Raw genomic sequence first — 16,395 nt, forward strand, 5'->3', positions numbered from 1 at the left:
CGGGGACGCGCCGGGGAGCGGGTGCGCGCCGGGAGGTGCGCACAGGACACGGCAGGTGAGTATCAGCGGCGGCCGTGACAGTACCCCTCCCTCTACTCCCTCCTCTCCTAAGGTTGTCGAGAAATCGTTTCATGATCCGAGGAGCATTAATGTTTTCTCGAGGTTCCCAGGACCTCTCCTCAGGGCCGAAACCCTTCCAATCGACCAAAAACAACGTTCGGCCTCTAACAGTCTTAGTGGCGAGTATATCTTTAACCTCAAAGGTATTATCAGAAGTGCTGGGTTGGAAATTTTGCGAAGCAGTTGAGTGGTAGTGATTAAATACCGCAGGCTTGAGGAGGGATACATGAAAAACATTGGGAATTCTTAGCGAGGCAGGCAATTTTAATTTGTAGGCCACGTCATTGACGCGCCTTAGAATCTCAAAAGGACCGATGAAACGTGGGCCCAACTTATAGGACGGAACCTTAAGTCTGATATGCCATGAGGAAAGCCAGACCTTCTCCCCAGGGGAGTACGGAGGAGCATCTAAACGTCTCTTATCGGCGTAATTCTTCATTTTGCGACTGGCTCTCTCAAGGGCCTCCCTGGTGTCCCTCCAAATCTGGGAGAAATCTATCGACACAGCATCCGCTGCCGGTACACCTGAGGTGGGGGAAACGGGAAGGGGAATGCCGGGATGTAGACCAAAAACCACAAAAAAGGGGGACTTGGTAGAGGCTTCACTGGGGTGATTATTGTATGCGAATTCAGCCCATGGAAGAAGAGAAACCCAGTCATCCTGGTGCGCGTTAGAAAAATGCCGAAGGTACGAAGTCAGGACTTGATTGACCCGTTCCACCTGTCCGTTAGACTGGGGATGATAGGCCGATGAAAAATCCAGAGTTATCTTCATCAACCCGCAGAGAGCTCGCCAGAATCGAGAGGTGAATTGGACTCCTCTGTCTGAGACAATGTGCTGGGAAAAGCCATGGAGACGGAAGACGTGGAGCAAGAAAATCTTCGCCAACTCGGGGGCAGAAGGCAGACCAGACAAGGGAACAAAGTGAGCCATTTTTGAAAACCGATCCACGACCACTAAGATAACCGAACACCTCGAGGACTCTGGCAGATCAGTGATGAAGTCCATAGCTATGTGGGTCCAAGGAGTTGTGGGTATGGGTAATGGGTGTAGAAGCCCATAAGGTCGGGATCGAGGAACCTTGTTCCTGGCACACGAAAGACAGGAAGCGATGAAGTCCAGGACGTCTTGGCGAAGCGATGGCCACCAATAATGTCGAGAGACGAGATAGAGAGTCTTCCTTATTCCAGCTTGTCCAGAAAATTTAGATGAGTGTCCCCAGTGTAAGACCCTAGCCTTGTCCCTGTTCGGAACGAAGGTCTTACCGGGTGGTGGAGAAAGTACGTTTAGGGGAGCCACAGTGATAATCTTAGCTGGATTGATGATGTGTGCTGGGTCATCTTCACTGTCCACAGGCGAAAAGGACCGAGACAGGGCGTCAGCCTTGACGTTCTTATTCCCTGGCCGGAAATGGAGCTGGAAATCAAAGCGCCCGAAGAACAAGGACCATCTAGCTTGACGCGGGTTGAGCCTTTGGGCAGTCTGAACATAAGCCAAATTCTTATGATCCGTGAATATGGTAAACGGATGGACAGCTCCTTCAAGAAGATGGCGCCACTCTTCAAGGGCGAGTTTAATGGCCAGTAGTTCTCTGTCTCCGATAGCGTAATTACGTTCTGGGGCGGAGAAAACCTTGGAGAAGAACCCACATGTGACCACGCGTCCAGAGGAGGTTTTTGTAGAAGAACCGCTCCTGCACCCACAGACGAGGCATCAACCTCCAGAAAAAATGGCCTACTGGCATCTGGACGGTGGAGTACTGGGGCTTTAGCGAATTCCTGCTTTAAATCTTTAAAAGCGGCTTCAGCCTCCCGCGGCCAGGAGTGGGGATTAAACCCTTTGCGAGTGAGAGCAGAGATAGGCTTGACTAGGGAGGAAAAATGCGGAATGAATTGCCTGTAAAAATTGGCGAAGCCCAAAAAACGCTGGATTGCCTTCACTCCTTGGGGACGCGGCCACTTGAGAACGGCAGAGACCTTTTCAGGATCCATCTCCAAGCCGGTGCTCGAAACGATGTAGCCAAGGAACGGTAGAGAGGACTGCTCAAAGAGGCATTTCTCCAACTTAGCGAACAGGTAATTCTCCCTGAGACGATGTAGAACCTGACGGACATCTCGGCGGTGGGTAGACAAGTCGGGAGAGAAAATCAAGATGTCGTCCAGATAGACCACTACACAGACATAGAGGAGATCTCGAAAGACGTCGTTGACGAGTTCTTGGAAAACTGCAGGAGCGTTGCAGAGTCCAAATGGCATCACTAAGTACTCGTAATGCCCGTCCCGTGTGTTGAATGCCATCTTCCATTCATCCCCGGATCGTATACGAACTAGGTTGTAGGCTCCTCACAGATCCAGCTTGGTGAAGACTCGTGCTCCTCTCAGGCGATCGAAGAGTTCGGGAATTAATGGAAGCGGGTACTTGTTTTTTACCGTGATGCGGTTAAGGCCCCGATAATCAATACACGGACGAAGAGTCCCATCTTTCTTCTTCACAAAAAAGAAGCCTGCACCAGCCGGCGAGGACGATTTTCGAATGAAGCCTTTGGCTAGGTTCTCTTGGATGTACTCCGACATAGCCTGCGTCTCGGCTAAAGAGAGAGGAAAAATTCTGCTGCGGGGAGGAGTGGCACCAGGAATGAGCTCAATAGGGCAGTCATACGGTCGGTGAGGTGGAAGAACTTCAGCCTCCTTCTTGTCGAAGACATCCGCGTAGATCCGATAAGCGGGCGGCAAACTAGAGGGACCAGGGAGGAGACGGGGAACACCTACGGGATGCATCGGCTGCAGACACCGAGACCGACAAGAGTCCCCCCAGCACAAAACATTGCCGTTACGCCAATCCAAAGTGGGTTCATGGAGTCGCAACCAGGGAAGACCGAGGAGAATAGGATGAGAGATACCAGCTAAAACAAAAAACGAGATTTTCTCCTTGTTCAAGGCGCCAATTTGAAGCTCGACCTCGTGCGTAACTAACTTGACGGTCTCTTGCAAGGGATTGCCGTCTACGGATGCAAGGACTTGAGGATTCTCGAGGGCCTTCACAGGGACCGAAAATTTGGAAACTACATCGAGTCTAATAAAATTCCCAGCGGCGCCAGAGTCCACGTAGGCTGCCAAGGAGACCCGCTTGCCACCCACATGCAATAGGACAGATAGAGAAAGGGGTTGAGAGGAATCATGCACACCTAGGGAGGCCTCTCTTACCTGACCTAGGCGGAGAAGTTTTCCGGACGATCCGGGCAGGCACGGAGCAAATGAGACCCGCTACCGCAATAGAAACATAAGCCGTGAGAACTTCTCTCCTTACGTCGTTGTTCGAAGAGTTTCAAGCGATCTACTTGCATAGGTTCGGGTCCAGACGCGGAGGGACAAGCTCTAGACCGAGGACTGGGTGGTCTGCAAGGAGATGGCAGCGGGCGCGTGAGTCTTCTTTCACGAGCTCGTTCCTGGAACCGCAGATCGATTCGGGTTGCCAACGAGATTAGATCCTCAAGAACCGTGGGAGTGTCGCAGCCTGCCAACTCGTCCTTTATCCGACCCGAAAGCCCCCTCCAAAAAGCTCCTACCAAAGCCTCATTGTTCCAACCCAAATTGGACGAGAGAGTCCGGAATTGGATGGCATACTGCCCCACGGTAAGGGACCCCTGACATAAACTGAACAGAGATTCGGTGGTGGAGGCGAGACGACCTGGCTCGTCGAATACACGACGAAAAGTGTCCAAAAAATTTGACAAATGAGTAACCAGGGGGTCATCATGCTCCCAGAGGGGGTTTACCCATGCCAAAGCGTCCCCCTCGAGGTGAGAGATTATGAAGGCCACTCTAGAGCGATCCGTGGGGTATGCTTGAGGCTGCAACTCGAAATGGAGGCGACACTGGTTCAGGAAACCTCGGCATAGTTTTGCGTCACCGTTATAACGGGGGGGGTTTGGCCAACCGTGGAAGGGGGTGAGGACCAGTAACTGGAGGAGGAGCAGCCGCGGCTGCCTGGAGCACGAGTAAGCGGCCATCAACTGAAGCCATGTAGCTGAGGATGTGACTTTGTGCGTCCCGCTGCTGCGCTAACTCTTGCTGTAAGCCAGCCAGCTGGGCCGCATTACTGGGATCGGAGGTTTGGAGAGCGGAGAGACGCGCGTCCATCGATTTCATGAAGGACATTATGCGCGTTTGGTTCTCGCGTAAAAAAAGTAACTCCTTCTGCGTAGCCGTGACTCCAGCGGGTCCATGGCCTGTGAATCTGTTACGGAGTGTTACGGGTGGCAGAAAACAAGGAGAGTAACACGGAGTGGACCCTCTAGGTCACGGCCCCAGAGCCCCTGCGGGCGAGCTGGACCAGGTGGAGCCACCCCCTATACAGGTAGTGTTAGGGGCAGGCCCACAAGGGATGGAACCGTGACAGCCGGAGCCAAAGGGGCGACTGGGTGAGCACCAGAGGAACTAGGGTGGAGAGTCAGCGGGGCAGCGGCACGGGAGGTCAGTGGTAGGAGACAGAAGGACGCAGACACTTGGAGGGTTCGAAGCAGGTAGTGGCTGGAGGCTGCAAGAGAGACAGAGCGGGTAAGAGAGGGCACAGACAAGGAGTCCACAGGAGCGCTAGCACACCGGGAAGGAGACAGGGAAACGGAACAGCCAGAGGAGCGAACCGAGAGAGAACAGTCAAGGAAACCTAACAGAGCGGGGGGTAGGAGGTGAAGCGTAGCAGGGCCTGAGAGCGTGCAGGGCGCTGGCCAAAAGGACAGCAGTCCGAGAACGATTCACAGGCGTCTTACCTGGGGAGACGCCTGCCAGAAATAGACGATGGGCGCCGCCATGTTGGGGGCGGAGCCACCGCGTCACATGACGCCATCAGAGCTCCGGCCAGAGGAGCGTGGGAGCGACGTCGGGGAGGCCGGAGGTCAGCAGCGGGGACGCGCCGGGGAGCGGGTGCGCGCCGGGAGGTGCGCACAGGACACGGCAGGTGAGTATCAGCGGCGGCCGTGACAACTGCTCCATAAGGTGCGAAGACTGTGCTCGCACATCCGTCGCTCGGCCATACAGTCCAGTTGTTGTCACGCCGGCGCCGCCTGTCAGGTCGGTACCAGCGCCGCCTGTCAGGTCGGAGCCGTCGTCACCTCTCTTGCCGGGTCCCACTCTGCATGCTCCCGCTCTGCCTGCTCCTGCTCCCTGGGTCTCTCCCTGCTCATCACTCCAGCCGGCGCGCGGCGCCCCCATTCTCCCGTCCTGCAGCTCTGCATGGGGCTTCCTCCTCCTCTGCTCCTGTCCCGGGCATGCACCTTAGGCCACGGGCACTCGCTCTTCCCCTCACTTAACCCCTGCTGCACCAGCCCTGTGGAGCGATTACCAATCAAGCTCCAGCACAGGGTATATCAGGCGCCTCCTCCCTCATGGAGGCGCCTGATTATCGTGTGCCTTCCATACGGTACTCTGGCCCCGTCTGGTCGCTCCTGACTCCGGTCGCTCCTGACTCTGGTCGCTCCTGACTCCGGTCGCTCCTGACCCTCTGCCTTGTTTGTCTCATCCGCACCTGAGCCGCCCCTCTTGGTATCAGCTGTTGCGGTATTCGACTCCTTCGGGCCTGCTCCTATCGGTCCCTGTATAGGGGTCAGCACCACCTGGCCAGCTCGCCCCAGGGATCCCGGTACCGTGACCCAGAGGGTCCACTCTTGCTACTCCTTACAGCCGTATGCAGAAGCTGCAGCGATTGCTCCACCTCCAAAAGCACCGCCTAATCATAGAAGTTGCAATAAGGTGGAACTCCACCCTGCACATGGTTGAGAGGCTGTGTGAACAGAGGCAGGCTGTAATGCATTTGTGAGAGGATACACGGGCAGGCAGTTTGAGGGAAGACATGGAATTGTGTGCAGTGGCCAAAGCTGAAAGACCTCTGTAAAGTCCTTCAGTGTTTTCAGGAATGCACATGGCTGGTAAGCGCAGACGACGCCATCATAAGCATGAGCATCCCACTTATGCGTCTGCTCATGCAAAGTTTGACGCACATTAAGGATCTGGCATCTGCAGCAGAGGAGGAGGAGGAGGAGGAGGTAAGCCTTGCTGACAGTCAGCCATTGTCTGGTCAGGGAACTGTCCTGGACGAGGTGGAGGAAGAAGAGGAAGAGGAGGAGGGGGATGATTATTTAGGGGAGGAGGATGCTTCTCAGGGGGCAAGAGAAAATGTTGGCGTTCCAAGGTCAAGTACAGTGTTTGTGCGTGACTGTAGGGATGTGGATTTGCCAGAAAGTGCTCCTCCACCCAGCAGTGGCAGTGCATTATTGACACCTGGAACAGTGGCCCACTTGTGCGATTATGCCTTGCGGATCCTAAAAAGAGACCCCCGCATTGCCAAAATGATGAAGGATGATGACTACTGGCTGGCCAGCATCCTCGATCCACGCTACAAAGGCAAATTACACAACATCATGCCACAGGAGAACCTAGAGATAATATTGGCTAACAAACAAGCAACTCTGGTAAACCGTTTGCTTGAGGCTTTCCCAGCACACAGCAGCGGTGCTGGTTCTCCCACAAGCCGTAGTGGGCACAATGAAAGAGGTGTTCGTGGTGCACACAGCCGAAGTGGCGTTGGAGACGGGTTTAATGACTATGTTGAATGATTTCTCAAGTACCGCTCACACGACGGCTAATACTGCATCGATTAAAAGTGACAGGATGCAGCAGTTGTCAACTATGGTTACAAACTACTTCTCCCATATCGATGTTCTCCCTCACAGGTCATTCCCCTTTGACTATTGGGCCGCTAAACTGGACACCTGGCCTGAATTGGCACAATATGCCTTACAGGAGCTCGCTTGCCCTGCTGCTAGTGTGTTATCTGAAAGAGTCTTCAGTGCTGCTGGATCAATCCTGACAGAAAAAGGACCCGTCTGTCGACACAAAATGTTGATGAGCTAACCTTCATTAAAATGCACCATGCATGAGTTTCAAAGGATTTTGTCCCACCTTCCCCTGATGACACATAGTTTGCCAGAAAACTGCCTCGCTTTTGTCCTCATCTTCCTCGGAATTGCCCAGTTCCGCCATTTGCAGCAGCTGAATGTCCAACCTGCACATCAACATATGCCATTTTTTAAACCTCCCTATCTGGGCTGCCCACCCTCCCAAGGACTGGGGTCAACACCTGCCGCACCCGGGCAAGTGCCGTTGCTCTGAACAGGTGGATGGGCCCACTGATGGCCGACGGCACTGGCACAGGGCCCCTCATAGTACAATACAGTGTCTCTGATGGTGGGGGGCCCACTCGCCATCAGACACACCAGCGTACTATGAGTGCCCTGTGCCAGTGCCGTCGACCACAAGTGTGCCCCCCCTGCTTGGTCATGGCCACAGCACTTGCAAGTTGCAATACTTACCTCTCCCTGCTCCACCGCTGTGTAGTCTGGGCAGTTAAATCCTTCACAGGGATGGCCACTAGAAATTTGGTGTATTGATCAATGATGGTTAAGATGTAGCTATGGCCTGTCCTGCTGGCCTCTACCTTCAGATGATCAATGGCTACCATTTGTAATGGACGTCAACTTAAAAGCAGATGCAGTGGTGCTTTATGATCACCTTTCACAGTTGTGATAGTCAGACGTGTGACATTCCTGCCAGCATTTTTCAATGTCTCCTCTCATGCCAATCCAATAGAATCGCCTACGGCCTGTGGCTTCTGTCTTTTGCACTCCAAAATAACTAGACACATCATGATAGGCAGTGAGGACCATGTCTATATCTCTCCCTGTGATCACAATTTGATGGAGACGAGTAACGGTGATGTGATCCACGCTACTGCGATAAAGCAATCCTTCCTTCACAAAGAACCGTTTTCGCTGTCTCCACAAACACAGTAAATGAGGGTCTGCATCACCTCTGCAACATCTACCGGGAGTAATTCCCAAATTTCTGCTAACACTCGACTTTCCGTCTGTACTTGTATCCATGTAGTTTCCAGTAGCGGAGAGTCTGGACTGGCTTACTGAGATTGAAATATAAACGAAGATTTAAAAGTACCAGAACACTGTCTACTGTTGTACACTTCGAATACCTTTCCCTTTTTCTACTTTTTAAATTCTGGTGTAATACATAAATATTCAGAATTGAGAGTCCTCAGTGGTTGATATCTTTTAATGGCTAACTGAAAAGATGGTAACACATTGCAAGCTTTCGAGACTACTCAGGTCTCTTCATCAGGCATAGACTAATACAAAATCTGAAGAGTCACATATTTATGCACAATACAGCACAGAAAAAATTGTGTATCGTGCGCTGATATATATGCACCTATTCTGTGTGTATATATGTATTCTATCTGTTCTATTCTGAGCTATCAGTGTGATTTTACAGTAGCCGCACATGAATTGCCAGCTTTTCAAAGGACACTGGTGCGTAAAAATTAGATTTTGGCGAGTTTTGTCCGATATACGCAGCTTTTTTTCCTCAGTCCGATTTCAGCTGAGAAAAAAATCGCAGATGAGATGTCACCTATTGAATAACATTGGTCCGAGTGCAATCCGATTTTTTATCGGATTGCACTCGTCCGTATTTCTCGCAAATGAGTATGAGCCCATATGCTAAGTGTTGCATTGCTGGAGAAAAAGGCGATTGTCCAACCATCAACCTACTACTGTTTGTATGGCCGCCTTAGGACTGACCACCAGATGGCACTGTGGGGTGAGGAAGCTTAATCCTTTCCTAAATCTCAGTGGCGCAGAAGTGATTAAATTACGACTTGTGCTTGTTCCAAAGAACATTATGTAACATTTACACACAAATAGATGAAAATATTAGTCACTTGCCAATAGCAAAGGGTTATCATTTGTTACAGCAGATGATGTAGGACAGTCTGAGTTAATGAAAGGAAATACTTAAGCTATTAATTTGACACACCTACATACCATAGTAAATGACCATCCTGCATGTAAATAACCAGTTCTGATAGGGATAAATTACATCTAGCTAGGCAATAAAACATGTTCCAATTAATAGCTTTTCCACTTTCAACAAAGTGGTCTCCAAATGACTGCAGACGGGTAACTAAGAAAACCATAAAGCCCTCACCCTCCCCAGGTCTAGTGCTGGCTCTGCACCCCTTCTGCAATCTCTGTGTTTTGGCTGCCGCAACGATGTAACGGCAACAGCGCACATCACCGCTGCAGCCAATTACTGAGCTTAGTGGCTTTGCTGCTGCAGACAGGTCTCAGTCTTGACACATGACCACTGCAGCCAGTCATCAGCCTTTAATGGCTGCTTTGGTCACACATACTTCAGATGAACCTTGGACGTACAAGTAGTGTGAGAACCGCAGCCCATCAGCAGCTACTGAATGGCTTCAGTGCTGACGTGGCATAAGAATGTGACGCGAGTCCTGGGAGACCGGGCGCCAACATCACTAGAATGGTGCCAGGGCGGAAGGTGAGTATCTGATATTTTTATTTTACACTGAGAAATATAGTTTTTAAGAAGGAGTACTACTGCCAATATTACCAATAATAATATAGCCATAGTGCCATTTTGCATGTGCATGCATCATTCGCTGGTATTTTATTTGGCCTAAGGCTCAGGCGACCAGTTTAGGATGATTTGTGGAGATTTCCAAGATGCACAATACTAAAATTAGAGTACCTTTAAAGGGAATCTGTCAGCAGGTTTTTTGTATGTAATCTGAGAATACCATGAGATATACTAGAGGCTGAGACATCATTTCAGCTATGTTTCACTTATTAGGCTGTGTGCTACAGTTTCAGTACTATCAATGTGTTATCAGCAGGAGATTATCACTGCTGGACTAGCTGCCCTTGTGCCTCCTGGCCAAACATTCCTCAGCACTGATTAGCAGCTTACTGTCAATATACAGTAATACCTTGAGTTATAAGTTTAATTTTTTCTGTGACCAAGCTCTTAAAACTATTTGCTCGTGTATCAAACTAAATTTCGCCATTAAAAAGAATCTAAATGCTATTAATCCGTTCCAGCCCCCAAAAAAACACACCAATTATTTTTGTTAGGTGTTTTTAAATAAGAAAAATGTTCTTTATTAATAACAAATAATTTATAAAAAAAATACTAATACATAATAAAAGAGACTGTAAAGAATTACACTGGTTTTATTAAGGATGTTTTTCTTGAAGATCAGACAACATTATGCTACACTTTATAGCTAAATTATTGCTACTGTACTTTTTCACTTAACTTACCGTATTTTTCGGACTATAAGACGCACCGGACCATAAGACGCACCTCAAATTTTCATAAGGAAAATAGGGAAAAAAATATAATGTGTCAAATGGGGGTCTGTCTTACAGTCCGAATTCAGCTTACCGGGGGGGGGGGGGGAATCGGCACAAGTGGAGGAGTGGTCACATGGGTTGTTTAGTGGTCCAGGCTGGTGCGGTGGCCTCTGGGAAATCCCATCCCAGGCTGGTGTGGCGGTGGTGCTCTCTGGTGCGGCGGTGGTGGTGCTCTCTGGTGCTGCTCTGTTGTGCGGCGGGGCTCCACCGGCATTTTGCGACAGGTCCGATGGTAGTACTCCTCTTTGGGGCAGCGGTATCGGTGCTCCTCTGTGTGGTGGCGGCGGCGATGGTGGTGCTCTGTGGTGCTCCTGTGGCGCCCCTGAGGCTCAGTCGCCACAGAGGTACTGCACCTTCTCCTAAGGTGTAGTGCCCCACCAACTAGGTAAGTTGGGAACTCCTTTCCACACTCCAACACCTGCACCCACACACAGGATAGTTCAGCAATGGACCAGATTGCGGCTCCATGCTTGGAGGATAGCAGAGCACCATTCGTGGGTCCTTGCTTCGTAACACGAGATGTGCTGGGAGGTGGGTGGAGTTGAGATATATAAAAGTTTGGGAAGGTTTAGAATTACAAGTTCAGTCGAGATCAGTCTGAGTCAGAGAGCAGGCTGACAGGAGCTCAAGGCGGAGGAAGACAGTCAGTCAGGAAAGGCTGAGGACGGGTCTTAGTGGAACGAGTTCCCTAGAAGAGGAATAGAAGGAGTGCTGCAGCTGCCTCAGTGATCTGAGCCAGCTGGCACGGGAAAGGAACAGAAGGAGAAAGACGTAAAACTGCAACCTAAGCTTCCATAAGAGAGAGAAGGAACAGCGCGGAAAGAAGGAGTAGGAGAACAGAGAGGAGTTGTGGGTTGGAAGAGGAACCCTGCCTATAGGTTCTCAGCGCAAGGCCGGGACCCGGTCCCCGAGGTTGTATGGACACTTATAGTTCTGCAGCAGACACCGGTGGAGTAGTTGGCTGTAAATGCACTACTCCCATCTAAGACTTGGGACACAACAGCAACACGGATAGAGAGCCGGGATCCAGGAGGTCCCTGATCAGGCTACAACTGTCTGTCATACAAGTAAGGTTCTAGGAACATCTGACAGGAGGAACTTCAGAGTAACCACGGTACTGGAGTTCTTCACACTAAAAGGCGCAATAGAGGAGTCGTTCAGGAAAGGCACATGTTGGCGGAGTGTTGGAGAGGAGAACCCTGACTTGCCCGGGAGGTTGATTGAGTCTCTACCCCGGAGGACACGGCACGGAGGCAGGCACCAGTGGGTACCACAAACTGTGAGTAAAGCTTTGAAACTGCAAGCCCTGGTGTCCTCCATTCATTCGCCGCTAACACGTTCAGCACCGCTACATCTGGGTACCAGCATCTATACCATTCTGCGTCACTCCTCATCCATTGCACCTACACTGCCCTGGGACTACAGCTCCACCTGTGGGGAGCTACACCATCTTTGCTGCACCACACCATCAGTCTCAGTGGATCTGCATGCAGCGTTGGCTCAACATCTTACTTGCCAAACACCACGGGTGGCGTCACGAACTATCCATATAAACTATACTATTAACATCACCGCCATTGATATTGGGCACCCAGGGCCACGGACTGGGTCACTGCTGCTGTGACACATCCCCCTGACACCGGCCCGGTACCGAGTACCCCGCTGCCCTGGGTGTGAGGGCGACCCACTATACATCCTTCTATTGATTTGAATAGGAGGCAGATGTGCAGTACCAAGCCCCTGCCACTACAAGTAGACAGCCAGCTCCACAATTACAGTTGTGGCCAAAAGTATTGACACCCCTGCAATTCTGTCAGATAATACTCAGTTTCTTCCTGAAAATTATTGCAAACACAAATTCTTTGGTATTATCTTCATTTAATTTGTCTTAAATGAAAAAACACAAAAAGAATTGTCCTAAAGCCAAATTGGATATAATTCCACACCAAACATAAAAAAGAGGGTGGACAAAAGTATTGGCACTGTTCGAAAAATCATGTGATGCCTCTCTAATTTGTGTAATTAACAGCACCTGTAACTTACCTGTGGCACCTAACAGGTGTTGGCAATAACTAAATCACACTTGCAGCCAGTTGACATGGATTAAAGTTGACTCAACCTCTGTCCTGTGTCCTTGTGTGTACCACATTGAGCATGGAGAAAAGAAAGAAGACCAAAGAACTGTCTGAGGACTTGAGAAACCAAATTGTGAGGAAGCATGAGCAATCTCAAGGCTACAAGTCCATCTCCAAAGACCTGAATGTTCCTGTGTCTACCGTGCGCAGTGTCATCAAGCAGTTTAAAGCCCATGGCACTGTGGCTAACCTCCCTAGATGTGGACGGAAAAGAAAAATTGACAAGAGATTTCAACGCAAGATTGTGCGGATGTTGGATAAAGAACCTCGACTAACATCCAAACAAGTTCAAGCTGCCCTGCAGTCCGAGGGTACAACAGTGTCAAGCCGTACTATCCGTCGGCGTCTGAATGAAAAGGGACTGTATGGAAGGAGACCCAGGAAGACCTCACTTCTTACCCCGAGACATAAAAAAGCCAGGCTGGAGTTTGCCAAAACTTACCTGAAAAAGCCTAATACATTTTGGAAGAATGTTCTCTGGTCAGATGAGACAAAAGTAGAGCTTTTTGGGCAAAGGCATCAACATAGAGTTTACAGGAGAAAAAAAGAGGCATTCAAAGAAAAGAACACGGTCCCTACAGTGAAACATGGAGGAGGCTCCCTGATGTTTTGGGGTTGCTTTGCTGCCTCTGGAACTGGACTGCTTGACCGTGTGCATGGCATTATGAAGTCTGAAAACTACCAACAAATTTTGCAGCATAATGTAGGGCCCAGTGTGAGAAAGCTGGGTCTCCCTCAGAGGTCATGGGTCTTCCAGCAGGACAATGACCCAAAACACACTTTAAAAAGCACTAGAAAATGGTTTGAGAGAAAGCACTGGAGACTTCTAAGGTGGCCAGCAATGAGTCCAGACCTGAATCCCATAGAACACCTGTGGAGAGATCTAAAAATGGCAGTTTGGAGAAGGCACCCTTCTAATATCAGGGACCTGGAGCAGTTTGCCAAAGAAGAATGGTCTAAAATTCCAGCAGAGCATTGTAAGAAACTCATTGATGGTTATCGGAAGCGGTTGGTCGCAGTTATTTTGGCTAAAGGTTGTGCAACCAAGTATTAGGCTGAGGGTGCCAATACTTTTGTCTGGCCCATTTTTGGAGTTTTGTGTGAAATGATCAATGTTTTGCTTTTTGCTTCATTCTCTTTTGTGTTTTTTCATTTAAGACAAATTAAATGAAGATAATAATACCAAAGAATTTGTGTTTGCAATCATTTTCAGGAAGGAACTGAGTATTATCTGACAGAATTGCAGGGGTGTCAATACTTTTCGCCACAACTGTAAGTACTTCCAGAAGGCACTGACTCTGATCTGCGGGGGTACCGGGTGTTGGACCCCGCCCGATCAGATGACATCCTAAGGATAGGCCATCAATGTAAAAGTAGTGGACAACCTCTTTAAAAGCTCTGGGGTTTTTAGAGTGATACACGATTAGCGGCTTAATCTTGCAGTCACCACTTGTATTCTCGCACAGTGCAAGGGTTAACCTATCCTTCATAGTTTTGTGGCCTGGCATGCTCTTCTCCTCTACCGTTTTATAAGCCTGCATCTTTTTCCAGAAGAGCACTGTCTTGTCACAGTTGAAGACTTGCTGAGGGATTTATCCTTCAGCTTCTATCAGTTCGGAAAAAGTTCTAATAGTGAATGCCGGTCCTCTTATTAAAGTTATCAAATTATCCCCAACTGGTTTTTAATGGCCTCTAATGCCTTGTCTGTTGATGTCCGCGCCGCCTGCTGCACCAGATCTTTGTAAATGTCTCGTGCCTTATCATGTATGATGCTTTCGGTCACAGTATCTCCTGCAAGCTACTTATCCATCAACCACACCAACAACAACTTCTCCATCTCTTCATGGACAGAGCTCAGGAGCCTTTGCAATAATCTTAACCCCCATGGCTGGCGTTATAGCCTTTATCGACTCCTTCTGCTTCAAAATCATACATATCCTAGTAGTACTATGATCGTACTGCCTCGCCAACTCTCACAACTCGCTCATGTTTTTCGATGATTTCTTGCTTTATATCCAAGGGCATCATCCTTTTCTCCTTCTCAGCACTCACCTTAGGACCCATGGTTAAAAAGCAACAGCGACGACAGAGATGCTTGCACGGCAAGATAACCAAGTGAACAAAATGCTCGCTGGGCTGCCTAGTGGTGAGTGGCAGAAGCTCACTTATTCAGATCTCGGGTCACATTACAAAGCAAAAAATCGACTGAGTGACCGTTTGTATTTTGGAAAATTCGGAAGTCGATTCACTAGTTAGTCAAGGTATTACTGTACATAGAAAGCTGCTAGTCAGTGCTGTGGGCGGATTCGGCTTTTGAGCTCTGCTACATCTACAGAAGAGAATTCTGATTGTATCACTGCTGCACCCAGTAAAATCAGTGACACATCGCTGTAGTCAGGGTCTCTTTCCCTACATTACGCTGCTCTCAGAGGAGGAAGCAAAAACTTGGTGTCAGATTCCCTTTAAGGCTCCCTTGTGGCATAGCATGATAAGTTATGTTGCTTAAAGCAATTAAATAGTCACCACAAAAAAAGATTGAGTTTCTGGAGAAAAGATGTACAAAGGGCTTAATGTCCTGCATTAGCCTAACATAGTATGGAGGGGACCTTGGAGAGTGAAACAGGTGCAGACAGCAATTATACTGCCATCGATAATAGTGAACACGCAGAGATGCTTTAACGTTAATATTGTTAAAATAGCAATTTGTTTAATATGCCAGTCTAATTCCTCTGCATTTAAAACAAAAAGACTCCAGCCAACAAGAACACCCATGTGCCACCGCCCAGAGTTGCTGCAGTTATCATTTTGTAAACTAATTTCGCTCCAGGGACTATTGTTCAGTATTTTGTTCTAAGAAGCATTAATTACGGTGGAAGGAAAAGTTCACACCCTTCCTGCTGTGCGAGAAAGTGCAGAAATGCAGCCGTAAATCAGACCGATTCCAGACCATAGTACCGTACAAGCACGCTGCAGGACCTTCGGATGTGCGTATGGCACAAAGGTCCGAGGCTGACCAGGTAAGTGACAAGGGGATGTCTAGAAGAGAGGACTGATTGATGGTCCAATGACACAGTTTAAGCTCTTGTTGATTTCTTGCGTTTGTTGTTGAAATACAAAATTGATGACGTTATTTTCTCTCATACAGAATAAAGAACAAGCATATTCACATCAGAGTGACACGAAAAGCCAGAAGAACTGAGAACTGAGCAGTTTTGACTTCAAAATACTTGTAGGTGTCATCACTCATATGCATTCAAAGTGTACTTCTGTTGTAACTTTTATGCTCTGTATAGTAGCGCTGTCATTCAAGGTTGGGGACACTCGCTTGGCAGCTAAATAATCAGACCCGGCACGGGTTTTACATAAAACAATAACAGTCCATGCGGTTTATTCAGGCATCATAAACCATGACCAGCAACATAAAGTTTATATAAACAGCATAGCGTCCATGACAGAGCTCCACTCTGTTAAGCCTGTACTCACACAGGTTAAGCAATGTCCATTGCGGAGGCTTTCTAGCCTCACAGTTCTCAACCCGTCAGGGTTACCTCATGGTTGCTTCACGACACTGCAGACGTTCATTCCCTCTCCCTGGGAACTGTCCGATACTTGCAGCCATTAAACACAGCGTCTTTCAGGAAGGCAGACACATCTTCCAGGGAGACCTTCCAAACGGACCAACTGGGTCCCAGCATTCACTCATGTGACCTACACTGGCCACCTTATATGGTCCGTAGCCACGCCCACCGGGTCACATGGCTATGACCTTATCACAGGTACTACAAGCATTCATACATTCTTTGCTATGGCGTTCTAGCCACACCCCTGGGTGGATTTGTAGGTAGCTGGTTTCACCC

At 49.1% G+C, this 16,395-nt stretch overlaps 1 protein-coding gene across 1 annotated transcript in view; it reads left to right on the plus strand.

Annotated features, from left to right (window-relative positions):
- The first annotated feature begins 15,678 nt into the window (after positions 1 to 15,678).
- ECE2 (endothelin converting enzyme 2) overlaps positions 15,679 to 16,395 on the plus strand; it is a 141,258-nt gene continuing 140,541 nt past the window's right edge. Inside the window, exon 1 of the mRNA XM_073589236.1 lies at positions 15,679 to 15,767. The gene's annotated coding sequence lies outside the window, so the exon portion shown is untranslated. The remainder of the gene's footprint in view (positions 15,768 to 16,395) is intronic.

The sequence above is a fragment of the Dendrobates tinctorius genome, unplaced genomic scaffold (genome assembly GCF_039654945.1).
Source record: "Dendrobates tinctorius isolate UK_male_01 unplaced genomic scaffold, ASM3965494v1 ptg000107l, whole genome shotgun sequence".
NCBI lineage: Eukaryota > Metazoa > Chordata > Amphibia > Anura > Dendrobatidae > Dendrobates > Dendrobates tinctorius.